Genomic DNA, 21,643 nt, shown 5'->3' on the forward strand with positions numbered 1-21,643 from the left:
TGTCTCTTGTGGGGCATGGGCAGCTCGGTGGTCTACGGTCTCACAGTGCTCTGGACATTGGACAAGTGACGTGCAAAGTTTGTTCCATGAGAGGAAACCTGATTGCTGGCTCCAGCAGCAAGAACTCTGGCCTGCTGCGGAAACAGCCAGCCAGTTTGAGGAGCCCCACACTGGGCCTGATCCAGAGTATGTTGCAGTCAGCAAAAAGAGTCCCTTTAACGTAAGTGAAATTTGCATAAGGCCAAGGATGCCATTTCAGGAGGGGGGGTGGGGTGGGGGTTGGGGCAACAGCCCTGCGTACTGGGGTGCTGCTTGCTCTTCTTCCCATTCCCATGACTGTAAGGGAACAAGAGGAAAGCAGAAAGATTGCCAGTGCTTCCTCTGGCTCCTCCTCTGTCGTCGCTCCCCCCTTGGCTTGCCCGATATGGTGCCCTTGCCTAAGGCCCTTAAAAAGGCTCCTGAGTCAGAGAGGGAGCAGACAGGAGCACAGAGCCAGTAGCAAGGCCTGGGAGTGTCACATGAATAGCTCTGAGCTCCTATTGCTGCCCTCATAGCTGCAGGGCAAAGGGTAGCTAATGGCGTCTCCCGCAGGAACAATTTAGGACAAAACTTTCTATGAAAACCTCACGGATCTCCTCCCCCATCTCTCCTGTGTCATTCATAGGCACGTAGCAGATCAAGCATTGATATAAGAAGGCCCTAAGACTGTAAATACAGCTTATTAGGGTCTGTTGAATTGTTTGGGAAAAATAAAAGGCTAGCAGAGATTATGGTGATGGATGCCTTGGCAATTATTTCTGTTAACATGATTCGTCCTGCTCTATAAACGCCCCCTCCCCCCCAGTTTTATAAGAACAGTATTTAGCTACACCTATCCAAGCCAGTTAGCAACATAGATGGTTATTTAGGCTAATATACCCGGAAGATTGCCCCCAGGCAACAATCTTGTGGGGGAAAAAATCCTGCAGAAACTAGGCTATGACAAAAAGACCTCCAGTCTTTTGATCTGTAAGCAGAGTGTGTACGGAACTAGAAAGGCAAAGTCATATCTGTGGTTGCCTTCTCTATAAGGGTAACAGTTTTAAGGTTATTTTTAATTTTTTTTACCTGCACGTCGCCTGGGTCAGACCCTGGATTCAGCAATGGATGCTGCAGCTCAGAAGACTGAACATCAGACAGAATTAACTTTAATATTATCAGCTTGTAGTTCTTTATTCATTAAGAATAACCGTGTCTTGCAAATCTCCATTGACCAATATGGGACACTTAAAGGCAGAGAGATATAATTGAATAAGCATAATATTTTCTGCCAGTACAATAAAATTTAGATAGTGTATAAGAACACATCTAATGAAATGTACTACAATAAATTTCAGGCTAGGATAATACTGTTTACTGACAAAAGGCAAGAACCAATTGCCCGTCAGCTATTATATAAGTCTGTATTAATATGGTTTTCCTATGGACTTGAAATATGTCTTTATTCAGACATGCAGACAGCAATTTTTTGCTAGTTTTCATAAAGCAGATTTTGTGATCTAATAATTCAATGTAGCTTTTATCATTTGGCACAAGCCTGGAGAAAATTAGTCCATCCTCCCCTAAGGAAATTTTGCATTCACTGCATACAATTGTGTTACAGTTTAGTATCAGAATATTGACATTGGAAAAAAATACACTCTCGTGCTGAAGCTCTTTAGAAATATACTCTTGTCAGAGGAGTAGCCATAAATTAGAATCCATAAATCAGCATCCATAAATCAGGATCTTTTGTTTCAAAACCTCAACACTTTTAGCATTTGTGAGTACAATTAGATATTTTTAATTGGGGGGAAATAATCCATAGACTAAAATGCCAGTTTAGAGATCCAAAATAATTTGCAGAGCTTATATGTAGAATTGCAGTCCTGTTTTTTGTTTAAATAGCTCTTCCACTTTCTTTCCAATAACATACTACAAAAAATCTGCTGCACCAAAAAGTGCCTGGCAAATGAGTTGGTAATGCATATTGACAGATACAAGGCTGAAGACGCTAAATTTAAAAGCAGTATATATATGTAAGTAGCCAATGAATACTAGTGAAATACAAGACTGAAAACAGGTAAAGCAGATGGCTTTTAAATTATAAAGGAAATAAGAGGTATTAATTATAATTTCAGCTTGCAAAATGTTAGCTGTACAATGGATACTGTATCATATAAATTCATTCCTTTGTTATTTTTTAAATATTTTCCTTTTAACCTGAAATTTTCCATGCTTATCTTTATGCCATTCAGGAAATCATATCACAGATGCATTTTTGTCAGAGACATGAAATTGACTATGTGGCTTTTATTACTGGGCTGGTTAAAGAACCATTATACTCTCTGAAATATTAAGATCTGTCTTGAAAATAAGTTAGAAAGAGATAAGTGGATGTCCAAAAATGATGTAACACATGCTTTGGTGATTGTAACACTTTGTAATTAATTAAGCACTCACTTTTTCCTTATGCACTACTTAATTGGTGGAAAGTCCTTAATTTCTTTACCTGAAATTTTACTTGACTGACTTTAAATTGCAGTGTACACATTTGTATTTATGCATGTTTTAATTTTGCAGTTAAACACAGGAGTTAATTTGTGTTGCAGCCTTTTTTATTCATCTTACTTAATTTGAGATTGTTGCTTGTAAGGCACACAGGGAGCCGTGTATTCAGTTTTATGATTGTCCCTCAGTTCAGTTATGTGAGTCACAATTTCTGCATTAAGCGAGGATCATGTGAGCAGACTCATAAAAATGGATGACATGATCATATCTGGAATTTACACAGGACCCTATTCAAAAAAGCATATTCTGCCCTCACTGTAATAGCATCCTCCAGAGCTTTAAAGTCTTTCAAGTGGAATAAAAATGTTACTATAATGACAGTGAATGTAATGAGATTAAATGTAGTTGGGAGCCAAGGTAAATGGCCTTACATCCAAAAGAATGTTACAAGAGAGATTCGATAATGAAGACAAAGGGTATTATCAACACCATTTTGCTGCCTTCCCTTAACAGAGTAATGCCACAGCAGGACATGCTACGTGATACAGATTCTGTGCTCCTTGCAACATTTTTCATTTGGCGAAATGTACAAATTCTTTAGAGATCAAGAAATAACTAAAAAGGGAGATACATTCAATGAGCAGAAAAGTCTGGGGAATAGCCTATATTAGCGATTTGCAATCTCCCTTAAAAATTGAGTTATGAAAGGTAAAGCAGAGCAAAATGAGACAAAGGCATATGCCCTCTCATGTGGCACGTATGAAGGCAAGTTAAACAAGTCACTCGGGACTCAAACAAAGTGCATGCGTAAGTGTATGCAAACTCATACTCCTTACACAAGCTGGTAAATTCCCACTGATTTCTAGGTTGTGTTTTTCTTCTCTCCCCTCAATTGAGACCTTGCATTGCTAGAGTTATAAAGAATGGAGACCAAGTTACTCATAATTTTGTCATGTTTAGTCTGAGATACTCTCCTTTAAACGAAATACAGTATTGAAATAGAGATAACACAGAATACTTTACTACAGAGCATGCTAAGTTCCTATAAAGAGAATCCTCCAGAAAAGCATCACTGTAGTAATGGTACGCCAGTCACAGTGTTTTTGGCTGCTTTTAGAAAGTCCCAAGTTATGCATATGAGCATATGGATGGTAGTTTTCTTCTACAGCACTAGAAGCACAACAGAGATCTGCTCAAGAGTCCTGAGTGATTAGATTATGATTAGCAAGACAAGTCAACTACTGGTGATATCCCAAAGACATATCATCAGGCAACTTATATCTATAGATAAGAGAAGGTGCTAAGCTTAAAGTTTCATAATAGTTATTTAGTGGTAATTTTCTCTGATTATTTATTACACCTATTTTAATTGGTAGATATTTAAGTTGAGATTTCTCAAGAAGGAATGGGGGTTTAATGGTTATCGGGTGCTAAATCCGCTAGATAACTTTAAAAATCTCTGCCTTAGTCAAATGACCATTACACCTTACTGAGCCTCATTTTTATAACTACCAATTTAAGGCATTAAAAATACATGGACAAAAATACTCCAGATAGATGTGCATGAGCATTGGGTAAATGTGAGTGCAAATGGCTAGTTAGGTCTGTAGCTTTGTGTGTAGGTATTTTCCCAGGGAGTTCACCTCAGGCTCTGATTTTGGCTAAGTGGGCCTAAATATCCCAGACATGGTATTTCATCAGAAAACAATTTGTTTTTGTTTCTGGAACTCTTGTATTAATCCCCTGATATAAAAATAGAGGCAGAAAGAGCAAACTCTATAGTGCAGCATGTGTACTATAATAAGGACTTTTATTAAATAAATGCTTTTAAAATTAATAATATGCTAAAGTTTATGATTCCTGCATGTTGCCTTAATTACTACATAAAATCATTTGATTGTGAAAGGGAAGAGAAAAAACAGAAATTTAGTCTTAACTGTTTATAGTCTTAGGCTCTTTCCATAAGTACAGGTAATCATGGACTTAAAAGCTCCTCCATAGAGGACATACATGCTGCAGGAAGGCACAGACTGACGTATATTTCCTTCTCAAATGCTGCCACATGACACTTGGATTTGCGTGTCATGTAGATCTGATTAACCCCATACCGGACACCATGATGTGCATTGGCATAAATGAGGACGCATTCATACCAAGGAGCCTCTTGCTAATTTCTTCCAGTGTGGTTACAGCCCATCAAGTGCTATTAATTACATACCTTTCTTTGGCTCACTTTGTACTCTTTCTTACTGATAATGGGTTTACAGTCTCTTCTCTTACCATATCACCATCTTGATGGGCATCCTGGGATGGCATCTAGGGTCTTTTAAAAATATGGATGCCTGCTCTCTAGGAAGAGCATTTGTAAGATCCTGGCTGACGAGAACATGGCATAGAGCAGCGATGAGTTCCATCTGTAGTGGTCTATGGATCAATATCTGGGTGGCGGCTGGTTTCAAGTGGAGTGCCCCAAGGTTTGGTTCTTGTGCCGGCGTTTTTCAACATCTTTTTTAATGATCTGGATGAGGGACTGGATTACACCCTCATCAAATTTGTGGACGATATCAAACTAGGGGGAGAGGTAGATATGTTGGAGGGTAGAGATAGGATCCAGAGGGACCTGGACAAATTGGAGGATTGTACCAAAAGAAATCCAATGCGGTTCAACAAGAAGTGTAGAGTCCTGCACTTGGGATGGAAGAATCCCAAGCATTTTTATAGGCTGGAGACTGACTGACTAAGCAGCAGTACAGTGGAAAGGGACCTAGGGATTATGGTGGATGAAAGGCTGGATATGAGTAAATGTGCTCTTGTAGCCAAGAAGGCTAACGGCATATTGGGGTGCATTACGAAGAGTATTTTGAGCAGATCTAGAGAAGTTGTTCCCTTCTGTTCATCACTGGTGAGGCCACATCTGGAGTATTGCATCCAGTTTTGGGGCCCCCGGTATAGAAAGGATGTGGATGTGCTGGAGCAGGTTCAGCAGAGGAAAATGATTAAGAGGCTGGAGAACATGACCTATGACGAGAGATTGAGGAATCTGGGCTTGTTTGGTTTGCAGAAGAGAACACTGAGGGGTGATTTAATAGCAGCCTTCAACTTCCTAAAGGGGAGCTCTAAAAAGGATGGAGATAAACTGTTTTCAGTGGTGACAGACAACAGAACAAGAAGCAATGGTCTGAAGTTACAGAAGGAGAGGAGTAGGTTGTATATTAGGAAAAAGCACTTCATCAGGAGGGTAGTGAAGCACTGGAAGACGTTGCCTAGAGAAGTGATGGAATCTCCATCCCTAGAGGATTTTAAATCCTGGTTTGATAAAGTCCTTCTTGGGATGACACAGTTGGTGTTGATCCTGCTTGAATCAGGGGGCTGGACTCGACGACCTCCTGAGGTCCCTTCCAGCCCTAGGATTCTATGATTCTGTGATCTGAGTGGTCTGCCAGAGGGTGAGCCAGCCTCTTTGCAGACCAGCCAATGTGATCTCCGGCTACTGAGGAGCTGTACAGCATTGTGACTGGCAGCTCAGTCCAGAGGCTCAGCAGAAATCCAAGAACCAGGATCTCCTGCCCTCAAGGAGGCTGTAACCATTTGTATAGTGCAGGTACTCAGAGCCATTGAACCAACTGCAATCCCAGTTTATGATGGAAACCCCTTCAAGCCACCCCAGCACCCCGAGTTCCAGAATGTAGGCCTGCAGTCTAATCCCTGTGCCGAGTCCATCTGTACTTCTCTCAAGATGCTACTGGTCTGTGTTAGCTTTCCCATCTGTAAAATGGGAATAATAATTCCTATGTAATAGGACCATCAATTGATGCCATGACCATCAATTAGCTGATTTCTTTGTAAAGGACAATACAAAAGCAAAAGTTCAAGACAATGTACACAAATCATCTTCTGCCTGAGGCCTCAACCAGGGCTTAATTTTAGTCAGAAAATTCCGCCTTTTAAAATTTTCTGTATATGCTAGCAGGCTGGGTCTCAACATGAACAACTGGGCTCCATTCCTGTGGCAGAAGGCGGAGGACTGGAAGGGCTGACGGTCCCCTCCCCAACACCTTTTATATAAAATGATTCCATTCCATTAGCATTTTCTTGACGGCTTGTTTCTTAACTTAACCTCATCTTCCTGCTGCAGGAGCTCTTCAGCCTGTACTTTTTCCTCTTGGGAAGATGATTTATCGTAAAAACTAACTTACAGAAATGGCTACAGGATTGCACATAAAAGCTGAAGTACATCCACTCCAACAGCAAGTGATACTTGTAATGATTTTACACGTGAAGCATTGGCGTCTAATGAGGACATATTTTTGGCATCAGTTTGTATTAAAACCCTTATATACTGTAGCTGAGATTACATGATTTCCTGGAGAGAATCTTCTTGGTCTGCAGACATTCATAACCATTATTGCTTGAAATCTGTAAGTTAATACGGATAAATACTTAAAAAAGACATAGCCAGCAGAATACAGGAATGCAAAACGATTCATTCAGTCACACAGGGGACACAGTTACAGACTTAACCAATGCGTGAAAGGGCAAACGCTGCAGTCACCAAGGTGTCCCCCTCTCCTCCTTTGCAGTGAAACCAATGAAATTCCACTGTTTGGTAAGGCAGAACTAAGAGAAACTATGCCTAGGCCTCTCTGCTGCAGGCTGTGGACTCAGCTTCGATGACACGCCATGCAAGTGAGAATGGACATGAGATGCGTTTGGAACTAGATACAAAACCCATCTCTCCAGATTGGCTTTCCTTCAGTAAGGTCTTATCACATCCAAAGATGCTCCAGTGGCCTAGTTAAGTAGTATATCCCTGTCAGTAATGGATTGGTTTGTTTACTTTTTAGTTCTTGGACCATTCTTAGATAGTACAGCAAAGAACATCTCCTCAGAACCTAGACCAACTTTACAGAATGGGCAAATGGTTGCAAAACGTGAGCTTTTCAACAAGGCCCACTAGACATGGGGGTGTCTACACTGTACTCACACACCCTTGGCCAACCCATATCAGCTGCCTCAGGCTCGTAGAGCTTGGGCTGCAGGGCTATAAAATTGCAGGGTGGATATTTGGGCTTAGGCTAAAGCTGAAATCCTGGCTCTGGGACTCTATTCCCTCATGGGACCATGAGCCCTGTGAGACTGAGGCAGCTGACACAAGCCAGCCAGGGTTGTTTCATTGCAGTAGAGCCATATCCTGTGTGATACATCGGCTGTGTATAGATTAGAGTGATTTGTCCGCAGAATTGTCTGTCAGAACAATTTTGTCTTTTGTCTTCTGACAAAATTCTGTCAAGAGATCATGACCAGATTGCAAAGCGGATTGCTTTTTTGATCCACTCTGTTGACAGAGAGTGACTGGACTGCCACCGGCCACTCTCTCAACAGAATGGCCACCTGGAACACCATCAGACAGGGTTACAGGGCACCGTTGCCTTCCGAGAGCCCCTCCGAGATGCACTCGTAAAGGCACCCATTCCCTGCCCTTGTCAAAGTGTGCCTACTTCCACAAGGGACAGCACAGTTGCTAGAGCAGGGCTTCAACTCTTCCTGGGAGAGACAGCTCCTTCCAGTGAGCCATGGTGCCAGAGCAGCCTGCTGAACCTGATGGCCATCCTTCTCTTCCTCAGGGAGTGGGAACCTGATACCACCTTCAAGGAGCTTGCTGTTGCTGCAGGATGGTCACACCTGTTCCCCCATGCCTCCCTGGGTGCACAGGCGGATCTGGTGGCACCATATCAGTTCCAGCTGGTGGGACCAGCTGGTCACGAGGTAGTGGCTCCAGAATTTCCGTATGTGGAAGGACACCTTCCTGGAGCTCTGTGCCTGGCTCAACCCCAACCTCCGGAGACAGGACACCTGACTGCAGCCCACCAGCCTCATGGAGATGCAGATTGCAGTCGCCCTCAGAAAGCTCGCCACCCCCAACAGGTACCACTCAGTGGACAACCATTTTGGCAAGGGAAGTCCGCCGTTGGGGCCCTCCTCATGGAGGTGAGGCACTCTCAGGCTTCAAGCCTTGCATGGAGGGGGTGTTCCAGCCGAAGGGGACCCTTGGGGAGTGGGATTGGGAGGTGTTAAGAGTGGAAAGGGGTGTGTGGGGGAAGCCCCATCCATGGAATACCATGCCATCCTGACCTCTCACAGCTCTGCTGCTTGGGGGGGAGGGGGCACCTGGAGAGCTCAGAGATGGGAAAAGAAAGGGGAAGCCTCCTTGGGCCCAGGAACCCCCACCCTCAGTCCCTGATATGTGTATTTGGTCGCCTCCCTCTGCAGGTCATGATGGTCATCAGTATGCTTTTGCTGCAGATTCACTGCCCTGGGGTTCCTGAACTGCATTGGGGCTATCGATGGGACTCAGATCCTGATCCACATCCTGGAGCACAGCACAGACAAGTATCTAAACTGAAAGGGATCCTTCTCCAAGGTGCTGCAGGCCCTGGTTGACTACTGTGCACACTTCACAGGCATTTATATCAGGTGGTTGGGTCAGATACACTATGCCCATGTGTTCTGAAACTCCAGCCTGTACCAGAGGATGGAGGTGGGCACCTTTGTCCCCCACTGTGAGTTGGCAGTCAGGGATGTGCAGATGCCACTCTCCATTGTGGGGGATGCAGCCTACCCCCTCAGGGCCAGGCTCATGAATCCTTAACTGGCCATTAAATAAAGGGAAGAAGGATTTTTTGAAGATGGGTTTACTTTCGAAAGAGCAGCATCTACACTGGCTTTCTTCTTTTGCAAGAAGCTCTTTTGAAATTAGAATATGCAAATTAGACAGCAAATATGCAAATTTATACCTCATTTGTATTTTCAATTTACCTCATTTGCATGCCTCTTTCAAAAGAGGAATGCAAGTGTAGGTGCACCCTTGGACTCTACCTTTGGAACAATTTAACTTTGACTTTTCTGTAGGTACGTCACGAACATGTTGTTGGAACGTTTTTAGACTCGCTTATAAGCGTACCCTGGATCATAATCCTGAATGCTCCCATCAGAGTGTTCTTATCTGGCAAATGGCAACTAGCTCATGGTCTGAAGAGTTTGTACAGTACATTAGAGTTTGTTGTACATCAAGTACAAAAGGAAACAACAAATACCAATGGAGTCAATATCTGTCTCTGAAGATATCTGCATTAACACACCAAGATTGCAAAGACTCTGCATGATCCTATAATTCGTCAGAAACTAGGAGTGTGTCTAATTTCAGCAGTCTCTTACTCTGTTCCCAGTGGACTGACTTTCCTGATTAAAATCAGGCTGCAGTTTTCTAGCTTTGATAGTTTATACAGGTTGAACCTCTCTAATCTGGAGCTCTCATTTGGCAACATCTGTAATCTGGCATGATTTTAGTTAGCTGGATGATCACTTATCATGGGTGTGGCCATCTTACTTGTGGTCCCATAAAGTTTGTTTCTAGCCACCAGTTCCGTCTCTCAGTGTTCTGTGCTGTTATTGAGCCATAATTTACCCCTAAATGTCTTCTAAGAGCCCAGTAAGCAGCAGAAGTGTTAGTAATTCTTCTAGATAATATTGACCTCCTGTGATCTGGCAAATTCTCTCCTCCATCACCAGTGTGGTCCCGAGGGTGCCAGATTGGAGAGTTTCAACCTGTAGTTAAGTAAGAATGAGTGTAGCACGATGTTCAACTAACACGTTGACGGATACTGCAATCATAACAATACAAAATCTCTGTTATTTTCTATTCTTTCTGTTTGACTGGTTGCAAAGAAGATGGTGACTGTTATGTTGGCCATCATCTACTAAATAACGGCAATTCTGTGGTATGTCATCTTGGTGAACTGCCATTAAGACAGACCTTATTACATGGGTCTGTTTACTAAAACAAACAAGGAAACAAAAGAGAGAGAGAGATGTTCTGTATAGTTTATCCAGCTGCTTGCTGCCTTTTCTGTACATCCGCAGTCTCCTCAGCTGTCAGTTATGTGTACAGTGTTCACAGTGTTGGTTCCAGACTATGAGAGAAACAAGGCGGGTAAAATAAAAATCATTTAATGGTCCATCTTCTACTGGTTAACATCACTCTTTTGAGCTTCACAAAACTATTTCTCCAGACTGGGAAAGCTAACTTCCGAGTCAATAAGCTAAATACAAGATGAAGAGACAGTTAAACGTAAGGGCTAGGTCTAAACAGTGCAGCTTTCCTGGCAGATCCATGCTAATGAGCAGTCTCGAAATTGCAAATGACTACTCATTAGCATAGCCACGTGAGAGCTCGGCAGAAGGGGGTGCCAGTAGTAAAGAGGCTGTGTGGACATGCTCCTGAATTAAGGCCTAAGGGTCTGGCGATAGAGGGGCTTTTTGCCAGCCAGAGCATTTCCACAGGGACTCTTTACTGCCGGCAGCCCCCTCTGCTGAGACTGAGCTCTTGTGTGGCTATGCTAATGAGCCACAGCACCATGCTGGTGAGCAGCCATTTGCAATTTTGAGGCTCCTCATTAGCATGGATCTGCTGGGAAAGCCACTCCGTGTAGACCCAGCTAAGGTGTTCAGACATGCTCTAGACAGCCACCTAAAATGAAGTGGGTAATTAAGAACTGACAGGCAGTAGGGTATGTCACAAATGGTTGTAATGAGCCTTAAAACCACAGCCTCTGTTGAGTCCATAGTTTTTAGTGTCCAGGAGAGTTTTGAATTTAAGATTTCAGGCTCATCTTCTGAAGGTTTTGTGAGGTTTCCATTCAGCCGGGAGCAATATGGTGGTTTTGTCTTTTATCATTTTTCTGTGTGAGTTCATTTGAGAGCACAGTGGTTGTCTAGTTACACCCACACAGTTGCTGTTGGGGCATTTGATGCATTGGAGCAGGTACACCAACCGAAGCTCATTCAATAAAAGATATTACTACACCTACCTTACCTCAATCATACGTCTAGCCGCTCGGCAGTGGCGATATAAGCCTTTTGTTTTCCACGCCTAAATAAAAATTGTTTGACGTATAGCTGGAATATAACCCAGTTGTAAGGTTAAAATACATTTAATTAATAGGGATAAATTAACTGCTGAGCTATTGCCATTTTTAGGGTGATCTTCTGGAGGTCAATTTTGCTACACGTGTTAAGACACAGCAAAATCGATCTCTCTGGGCTTGGCTAGTGACCCTGGTATTCCACGCTATTGTATGGAGTAAGGGATGTTGGCGTGAGCCTGAAGAGGTCGGAAAGTCGATTGTGATGCACGGATTTTAGCTACGCTAATGGTGTCTCTAGAATTACATATTGGAAATAGACTTTGCCCCCCCCAGTGTAGATCTAGCCTAAGTTTTGTTGTTACTTACATTTTATATCACAGGCATAATAATGATACTGTTATAGAAAATAAGATTTCTCCCTCCAACTTTTCTGCTTCTAGATAAAAGTCCCACAAGAAAGCCTGACTTACAAGGATCCAGCTCAGTTTTGAACAGACCCCAGAGGTTGCCCTAATTAGCTACAAATAGGCATCTACACTTCTGAAGACTTATTTTAACTGTCAAAACAAAAAGCAGTCAAGTAGCACTTTAAAGACTAGCAAAATAGTTTATTAGGTGAGCTTTCGTGGGACAGCCCCACTTCTTCAGCCCATAGCCAGACCAGAACAGACTGAATATTTAAGGCACAGAGAACCAAAAACAGGAAGCAAGGAGGACGAATCAGAAAAAGATAATCAAGGTGAGCAAATCAGAGAGTGGAGGGGTGGGTGGGTGGGAAGGTCAAGAATTAGATTGAGCCAAGTGTGCAGATGAGACTATAGTCTATAGGGGCTCATCTGCATACTTGGCTCAATCTAATTCTTCACCTTCCCCCCCACCCCTCCACTCTCTGATTTGCTCACCTTGATTATCTTTTTCTGATTCGTCCTCCTTGCTTACTGTTTTTGGTTCTCTGTGCCTTAAATGTTGAGCCTGTTCTGGTCTGAGGAAGTGGGTCTGTCCCACGAAAGCTCACCTAATAAACTATTTTGCTAGTCTTTAAAGTGCTACTTGACTGCTTTTGGTTTTGATAGTGTATAGACTAGCACGGCTTCCTCTCTGTTATTATTTTAACTGGGGTTTCTATGAACACATGGGCCTTCTTTTTGCCCATGTTAAGTTTTAGGAAAACTCATTCATCAGCCAATTGCAAGTGGTGCTCAAAGTTACAGATTTGACCAAAATTTACTACATCCGTACATCATACAATTTTGTGGCATCTGATAATTTCTCTTATCTCTTCCCCACTCTACGCCCTCCCCTCCCCTCTCTTTTCTTATGGTTTAATCCAAGCCCCATAGAAATCAATGTGAGTTTTTCCATAGACTTCAGTGGAACAGGGTTTCATTCTTCACACTGATTTCCCTCCCAAAATAGTGCCCAGCCTCATTCTCAAAGAAGGGGACTCCCTACCTCTCTTGGCATTGCCATTTTGTTCTTTAGATGTGAGGATACAGATTTGGGTAGCCAACTTTCTAACTGCAAAAAAACTGAACATCCTTGCCCCCTTCAACGAGGCTCTGTCCCCTGCCTTCTCCATTATCTGATGCTGCACCCTCACTCACTCCATTTCCCCTTCCTCTCCCTAACTGCACTCACTCAGTTTCCCCAGACAGGGGCAGTGGGGGATGTGGGAGGGGTTGAGGGTGTCAGTTGGAGGTGCAGACTCTGGAACGGGCCCAAGATAAGGTATTTGGGGTGCAGGAGGAGGCTCTAGGCTGGGGCCGAGGAGTTTGGAGTGTGGGATGGTGCTCCAGCTGAGGCAGAGGGCTGGAGTGTGGAAGGACGTATGGGCTCTGTTGTTGGGCCAGAAATGAGGAGGTCCATCGTGTGGGAGGGAGATCAGGCTGGGGCATAGGGTTGGTGTATGTCTAGGCAGGTAAAGAGTGAGGGCTACAGCTAGGGGCATGGAATCTGGGTTGGGCCGGGAATAAAGGGTTTGGCTGCAGGAGAAGTCTCCAAGCTGGGGCCAAGGGGTTCAGAGTATGAGGGCAGGTTCCAGTCAACTCCAGGTGGTTGGAGCACAAGAGGGGGCTTAGGGTATAGTCTCTAGGAGGGTGTTCGGTTGTAGGAGGGGGCTCACCTGGGAGTTTGGGATGTAGGTTCTGGAAAGCTGGAGCTGCCAGGGTCCCTTTTCAAACAAGCTTTCTGCTCAGAACCAGACATCTGGCAACCCTAATTTGCAGATCAAGTCAACTAGTCCAGAAAGCGCAATATCATCTTTGTGGCCCTCTGACGATGGGAAGCTACGGATGCAGTCTTTCCCTCACACCTGCCATTTTGGCCAGCACGAAGCGATGGAAACCTAGCGCGAGAAGGCTGGCCAATTTGACCAATGATTAAAAAAAACTATAAGATTGGTCAGTTCTGGCACTGAAGTCATAACTATGACAAAGCCACCAAGCTAGTTATTGCTAGATAGACAAATTACCCTGTGTTAAGGGTGGAATACACAGTATGTATGTATGTGAATAGCAAAATTTATATAACTGCAATGTGTTAGATTTGTTTCCTAAGATACGTCCTTGGTAGTCTTCCTTTAATTATTCAAGCAGGGTCAAGCTGTGAAGAAATAGGGCACAGTTTGCATGGTAAGGTGTGGATTTTGCAGCATCTGCATCTCTGCATAGTTTTTTTCTATTGGTATGCACTGTAGATATATATTCATTATTGTTCTAGGACTGAGGAGTTCAAGGGGAGAATGAAGAGTCAATTAAATGTTTAAATCTAAAATATTGCATTACTGTAGTTTAAAATAGTTTCTTTGAGGACAGACACACATGCAGCCCCCCTGATTAGGTAAATAATGCAAAACTCCCCAAAAGCATGAGTAATCTTGAGCAGAATTTTGGCATCAGAAAGGGAGGTAGCACTTTCAGTTGAATATGAGAGAAAAAGTACTTTCAAACCTACCAAGTAAATTTAAGTAGAGAATAATGGAATAAATGACTTCTATTTGTATTGTAGCTTCTTCTGCTGTTACGGGAAACAAAAGAATTCGCAGAATGTGGCAGCCTAGCCTGTAATGTTTATGAGTAGCATCAACCCCTTTCTCACTTGAGTCTGTTCTACTGGTTCCCTAAATTGAGGTCAGACAAACCTGCAGTTGCAGGTGAACTATGAGCAGGTGAGAGAGTTCTTACTTTGGTAAACAAACCTGCCTGCCATTGTCTCTGGATTTTAAAGGTCATCACCGTGATAAACAAAAGCCACTGAGGGCAGCCACTGCCCAAGCTATTCCTGGTTACATTACTATTTTTGGTGCACTAGACCCTGTCTCCCCATGGCAGGAAGCATGCTTCCAGCTACAGTGCCAATTTACCCTCAGGCTTGTTCCCACCATGGTGTACAAGTAACCCTGCACCATCTGCAGGCGAGAAGGAGGAAGAGTTGAGAGCTACCTACCTGCTTCCACTCCGTGCCTTTTCCCTTTCTCCAACCTCCCCCCACCCCAAGTTTCCTTCCCCTGAGGCTTTTATACAAGGTAATTAGGTAGTAGCTACCTCTGCTTCCACAGTTTGGGCCAGGCTACCCACAATCTACCCTAGCTTGTTCCTGTAATGAGGAGTAGGAGTGACAGAGGGCTGAATCTTCAACCCTTTGCCCAGCATCTTGTCATAGCACCAACCATCACTCCTCAAGAATCCAGTCCAAATATGTATTCTAGACATTGTTGAACTTCCCAGCTCCCTCTGCAAGCATGGAGAGACAAAGTAGCTTGGCGGGCCAAATAGATTAGTTTCTGTTGTAAACATGGGCTCTGCTTTCTCTCGTATGACTTCAGCCTGTCAATGCTAAAGCCAAACAAAACTTATCAGTGTTCAAATCCATACTTCTAACTACAGCACCTTGTCCTGCCGGCTACTACACTAATTGCACCTTGGGCTTTGTGCATGCCAGTCACACACCCCATCATGTTTGGGGGTGCCATAGAAATGATTCCCTGGAAGGACTGGACCCCAGGAAGTGCTATCCCTTGCAGAACTCCTCCACAGCATGCTTTGCCTTTTGTGCCCAGCCAATTCATCCTGACACTGCACGGGGACATAATCCTCCTTCCCTCCCTTTTAATCAGTGTTGTTTGTGCCTCCAGGGCTCTGGAAGGGAGCAGTCCCCAGGAACGTGACTGTCCCTAGGAAAAGACCCAGAGAGCAGGCTACTGCACTCTCCATTCTTCTGTGCACCTCCTCAAGCGCAAGGGACAATCTAGCCCTAAATGTGTTTAAACATGAAGCTCCCCATTAATAACCTCAAAGCTTTTTCATTGTCCTCCAAATTCTCTCTTAGAACTCCTGTGCCATGCCCATAAATAGCTGCAGGGTGGTTAGGCAGATGGGATGTGTCTCATGCTGACCTGCATCAGCTCCAGGGGCGGAAGGTATAACAGGCTAAGGAAGTCACTGTTTTCCCAAACTGCCTGGTTGGCTCCACCCACACTCTGCCCCCCCAGGACTCCCTTCAGTGTGGCTGTCCCAGTCTCCTATGGCTGCCTGGACTTCAGCCCTGCTGAGGCTGGGGCTGCGCTGTGAGTCTTCCCAGGGGCTGGAAGACTTGGCTGCAAACCATTCACCCTCAAGGTGCTCCCAGGGCAGGGCAAGGCTGGGGTGCATGCCACCTGTCCAGTGCTGGGAAGGCTGGTGATGCATGCCTTCTGCTGGGGAGACAAAAGAGGGCTTGACCACCATGTGGCCCTGGGTGGGAGGGGTGAGGCCTGGGGCAGCAGGGGTGAGGCTGGGGGTTTGCTTCCCCCAGCCCTAGGTTCACCCAGTGCCAATGGTCATCTCTTTGTCTTCTTGTCCTCCCCCGTTTATTTCAGTGATTCGTACACCTGCACATCCACTAATGTGATAAGTGCCAGCAGTGCCCCTCTGCTGTGTACATTGGCCAGGAGGGACAATCTCTGTGTCAAAGGATAAATAGACACAAACGAGACATCAGGAATGATAACACATGCAAACCTGTAAAGGAATCTACAGGTTTAACCCCCAGCCTCGGACATTCAGTAATGGCATTAAAAGTAGCCATTCTTCTACAAAAGAACTTTACTGTCTGCTTACAGAGGGAGATATCTGAACTTGAATTCGTTTACAAAATTAACTCCATTAACTTAGGCTTGAATAAAGATCTTAACTGGCTAATGCATTACAAGGGCAATTTCTCTGGCACTTCTACATCAAATGCTTTGAACGAGATACATCCAGCTTAATTTGCTACATAAACTGGTTCTATTCATGACAGGTACCTTCCCTTTTTTTCTGCTACATATACCCTGGATTCTGTAATTTCCACTCCAACCCATTTGATAAAGCTCATGACCTAGTAAATTTGTTAGTTTCTAAGGTGCCACAGGACTGCTTGTTGTTTTTGCAATTATATAGTATTTTCAATTATGAACGCTTGTTGGCATGGATGATCTCTTTGGTATATGTTTGTACATCACCTAGCATCATGAGATCCTAGCCTTTAGGCAGCACTGTAATACAAATAATAATAATAATAATAATTAACAGTATCACATATACAAATAACATTTTGTTATTTTACAGTTCATAATGAAGAAACTGATTCCTTTACTAGAGCTAAACACGTATTTCCAATTGTATTTCAGCATCCCTAATTCCCAACAGGATAGATTAGCAGAGGCCAGATTTAGCTATTTCTTACTAAGTAAAGTATTACTATACTTGGTCTTCATGGGACCTCATGTATTTCAATGGATCAGCATGTATAGTGAGGCACTGTTCAAAATAAGTAAGTGCTGGCAGAAGCTGGTGCTTATTAGTTTATTAAAATATACAAGTGACCAGCTAACATGTAGTGAGTGAAAGTTGGAGTCAAGTTGGGTAAACTGAGTACACATTCAGGAGGTAATACTCATATTCTGCTCAATATTACTTGATTACACTAAAATTTTAGTAGTTGAATCAATTGAAACGTGAATTTACTGTGCACCTCTTAGTGGACATGTGCTGGGACTTTTTCAAAAACTAATCTTATCTTTGGTGAACACTCAATTTCATGTATCAGTCTATAATTTTGACAGTATAGCACAGCAAGGATTTATACTGTGGATAACTTAAAGGAAAGATTTAGTATGTTAAAGATGCACTGGTTTAAGTGGAGATGGCAGAAACTTTTACATTTCCATTTGCAAGCACAAAAGGACTTAATTACAATAAACCTAGGGTTCTTTCTTTTAGTTGACACAGTAAGATGTCAAACAAATAGAAATACTCAGTAGGTTCCGTAATGAGTAATGTACTCCTTGTTTTCGTAATTGAAAATGGCACATAAATTGTTCACGTACTGAATGTGTTGCTCGTATTGACACTGGAATCATTTAATTCAATAAGCATATTTTCCTTTCGTGGGATTCAAGGTAATGCAATGTGTGTCTTCAGTGTTACCATGGTTTCATTTGTTTGTTTTTAGTTTTATGTAGGTACAGTGTTTCAGATCTGCAGCAACCAGTTATATTTAAAGATTTTTCTATTATCTGTTCTGGCGCAAGCAAGCAAAGAACATTGCTATTTAGCTGACATTCTTTGCGATAGCAAACTAACCAATTGAGGAGACTTTACTCTAAATCCAATGAGTGTATAACCTTTAAGGTGTATGGTAATTACACTCCATATGTCATTAATTTCTTATATGCCATCCGTCAAACAATGAGCTGCTATTAGTAGTACAAAGGGCCAACATCTATTGCTTTCAAGTTGTATAAATAGGAAACTATCAAGGTTAACTATTGTTTAGGAAATACTGTTCCTGATTTCATGACAAAATGTAAGCCCTGGCATCAGAAGATTTAGAGGGATGGGATTCTGCTCCCTCTTTAGCTTCCAGCTTCGTTTATACAAATTGCCCGTAGTTCCACCTACTCATAGAATCATAGAATCCTAGGGCTGGAAGGGAGTATTGCTTTGCTTGGAATTTGTTTTGATTGTATAAATGACAGTCAATTAAGATTATTACTGAACCAGAGTGGGAATTGTGCAGGATGTGTTCTTGAGTGGTTGCTAATTATTTTGGTAACAAAAACAATTTTTTTATTCAGTAACAAAAACAAAACTCCAGCTCAGCAGAGAAGAAAAGGATTTGTCCAGTAAACACAGTCACTTGTCCAAGAGCAGAGACTCTGTTCCTTGCATGGAGAATATCTATGGGACTGGACCACACCATCTCAGTGATCTTGTGGAGCTAATTTCACAGCAAGACTGGACTGGCTTAGTGGCAGAGGCACAGAGCTGACCTTGCAGGCCTGACCGGCCCAGCAGTGATGCAGTGTTGACTGCAGTGTGGTGACAGATAGTGGCAGAGCTGGTCTGGCTTCATGGCTGACTCTTTTCAGTCCAGCGGAAACAGAACCCATATCACAGAACTGGACTTGATGGCTGCACACTGTGGTGAGGCTGAACAAAGTTGTTCTCTTGGGACTGGAGCAGGCTGAGAGAGGAGAGCTACCCCTTCATACATGACAGAGACTAAACAGAACCAGTGTACAGGGCGGTAAGTGGGGGTGTGGGTGTGGTGGAACTGAGGCTGCATCTATATTGCTGCAGAAGATCAACCACTCAGACTCAAAATGGCACTTTTCTAGGGTCAACATTGACTTTGCGACTCCTCACGAGCCGAGCCGCGAGGATTAAAGAAGGTCGATGGGAAGAGTGCTCCCATCAACCTTCTGCTGTGAAGACAGCCGCACAAGTTGATGGCTGCAAAGTCGATTTTAGGTACGTAGTTGGCATACCTAAAATTGCATAGCAGCCACTGACCTTCCAGGTGAGCATAGATGTGGCCTCAGAGTATTAGATGTTCACAAGACTGAGTGGTTAACCAAACTCTTGAGACATGGATTGCTTACCTTTTTGTAGGTAAATATATAGAGAGCTTTTGCATTGCTTTGAACCCCATCTTTTTTTTCCCCTCCAAATAAAAAGATACTTCTAGTTCACAGGGACTCTGAGATGTGTATACGCTCGAATGGAACTTATGGCTGGCCCACGTCAGCTGGCTCAGGCTGTGAGGCAATAATAAAACTGCAGTATAGGTGTTCAGGCTCTGTTGAAAGCTGAGCTTTGGGAGCCTTCTCCATCAAAGGATCCCAAAGCTTCAGCTCCAGGCTGAGCCCCATGATTGGAGCCAGCTGATGCAGACCAGCCACAGGCGCTTTCCTGCAGCGTTTGTGAGGGCAGGGTACACCACGTGTAGGGGTGACCAGGGAGGTTTGATTCTCATTGTCCAGAGCCAGAAGAAAGCGTGGGCATTGGCACCGGGTAGATTAACATGTGCCTCACTTTTCCTAATAAAATTTTTGCCTTCTGAGCTATGCTTAATGTTAAGCTTGTGTGACAGACTTTGATCGGACTGGTAGGACGCCCACCCTTTGTTTTTTGTTGCCACCCTTTTACCAAAGCTCTTTCATACTCACAGAGATGCGCTGTGTTGTACTGAAGTTCTTCTTGTTCTCCTTTTCCCTCAAAATCATAGAATGAACAGAGATTCCAGATAGACAGTGCCTGTATCCCAAGCTCCCTTGTGCACATCTCATATAGTGTGCACCAAGCAGCATAAGAAATGTTTGCCTGCATGATTGCTTTTCCAAAGACTCCAAACTTGCTTAGAACAAAACTGTTCTTTTTTTTCAAACGAAGTAAAAGCATTCATCCTCTCAGAGGACTATTTCTACATCAAATTTCATTACTTCACCATTTTTGCTACAGGCCTTGGTGTAGTTAGAATAATATAAAAGGTGATGTTTAATCCTCCTGAACTTGGATTATATGAAAGATTTTACTCATGCTGCAAGCCAAAATATCAGCTGCGGCCAAAACATAAGCTTTCCAAACTGTGAACATTTTAAGATTTTATAAGCGTGTGAATGCAGCATTTCTAATGGGACCTGTCATGCAATCTGGACCAGATCAGACCCATCTTGCTTTCATAGCTGGGCGTTACTGTAGTAACTTGTGGATTAAGAACCTCTGCCCAGTTATGTACTGTGCACAGTCAAGCTAGGAAATATTTCAGGCTTTGGGTAGGCTTAGGAGAAGCTGGAGATGTTGTCTGAGGCCCAGTCTCACCCATTTTGATCAATCTTATCCAAGACTTTTACTTGCAGAAGTAACTGGCTAAAGAAGCCATAAGAAAAGACAGGGTTGAAGACTGGGGTGGGTAAGGAACATGGTTAATGTTTATCTTTACCATCTTTATCTTTACCATCTATCTCATCTCTTTCCTGGCTTCTTCCTTCCATATCCTAACCCTTATCATTCCAACACCTAAATCTATATAAACCCAGTTCAAAGAAACTGCAGAATCATATGTTTGTCATGTGTCCTTCACCTCACTGTTTCTATTGTTTGTCAGTTTTTTGCTGAACTGGGGCCTTAGAGTGCAAGCTCCTTAATCCAGGGACCTGAGTTCTAGAGATATCTTCTGTGAAAAGCCTAACACACTTATGACTACACTAAATAAAATAATACCTCTTTTTCCTAACCTTTCAGCCCAGCAGAGCAAGCCAGTTTTTCAAAATATTAACAGGAGTTGCTGTGAAAATGGGAAGCGAACTACCATATTGAAGATCTTATTGATAGACAAAGTATATCAACATGTATATACACCTGTGTCCCTGTTTGTAGCTTGTACCATATTTGCAGTTCCTATAAATTATCTTCTGAAATAAAATACAGTTTAAAGGGAAAACAATTGCTCTCTTCTTTCTCGTATTTTCTTTCACGGAGGAGCACTATAAAGACTTCCAAGATGAACTGAAAACATTTTCTGTTTCTTACAAGCTGTGTGATAAGGATATCTGTAGGTGTGTTCATTTTATGGAACCGCTGCAGCTAAATTCTAATTAATGTATAAAGTGACATACCCCACCTGCCTGTTGCATTATACCTTGAGCTTAACATACAGTCAGAAGAGAAACACTGATTGCAAAGAAATCATTGAAGATGGGCATTTTCCAAGAATAAATGTTTTTTGGCTATTTTTAATTGCCTGAATTGTTTTTTTCTCTCCCTTTCTTGGTTCCCAACCACTTCCTCACTAATCAGCTATTAATATGGGGCCCAATTACCCACTGCCTTGCTGTGTGTATTTGTGTACTCCTGTGCAAAGTGGATATAAAACAACCAGACCAGAAT

General features: G+C 43.0%; 1 long non-coding RNA gene across 2 annotated transcripts in view; it reads left to right on the forward strand.

Moving 5' to 3' along the window:
• The window catches only part of LOC142020818 (uncharacterized), a 178,513-nt gene extending 157,101 nt beyond the window's left edge, over window positions 1–21,412 (forward strand). For both annotated transcript variants that reach the window (XR_012647504.1, XR_012647503.1), the window contains exons 3-4: window positions 18,550–19,001; window positions 20,999–21,412. This is a non-coding gene — a long non-coding RNA (uncharacterized LOC142020818). The remainder of the gene's footprint in view (window positions 1–18,549; window positions 19,002–20,998) is intronic.
• The last annotated feature ends 231 nt before the right edge of the window (window positions 21,413–21,643 follow it).

Source organism: Carettochelys insculpta, chromosome 14, assembly GCF_033958435.1.
Source record: "Carettochelys insculpta isolate YL-2023 chromosome 14, ASM3395843v1, whole genome shotgun sequence".
NCBI classification, from domain to species: domain Eukaryota; kingdom Metazoa; phylum Chordata; order Testudines; family Carettochelyidae; genus Carettochelys; species Carettochelys insculpta.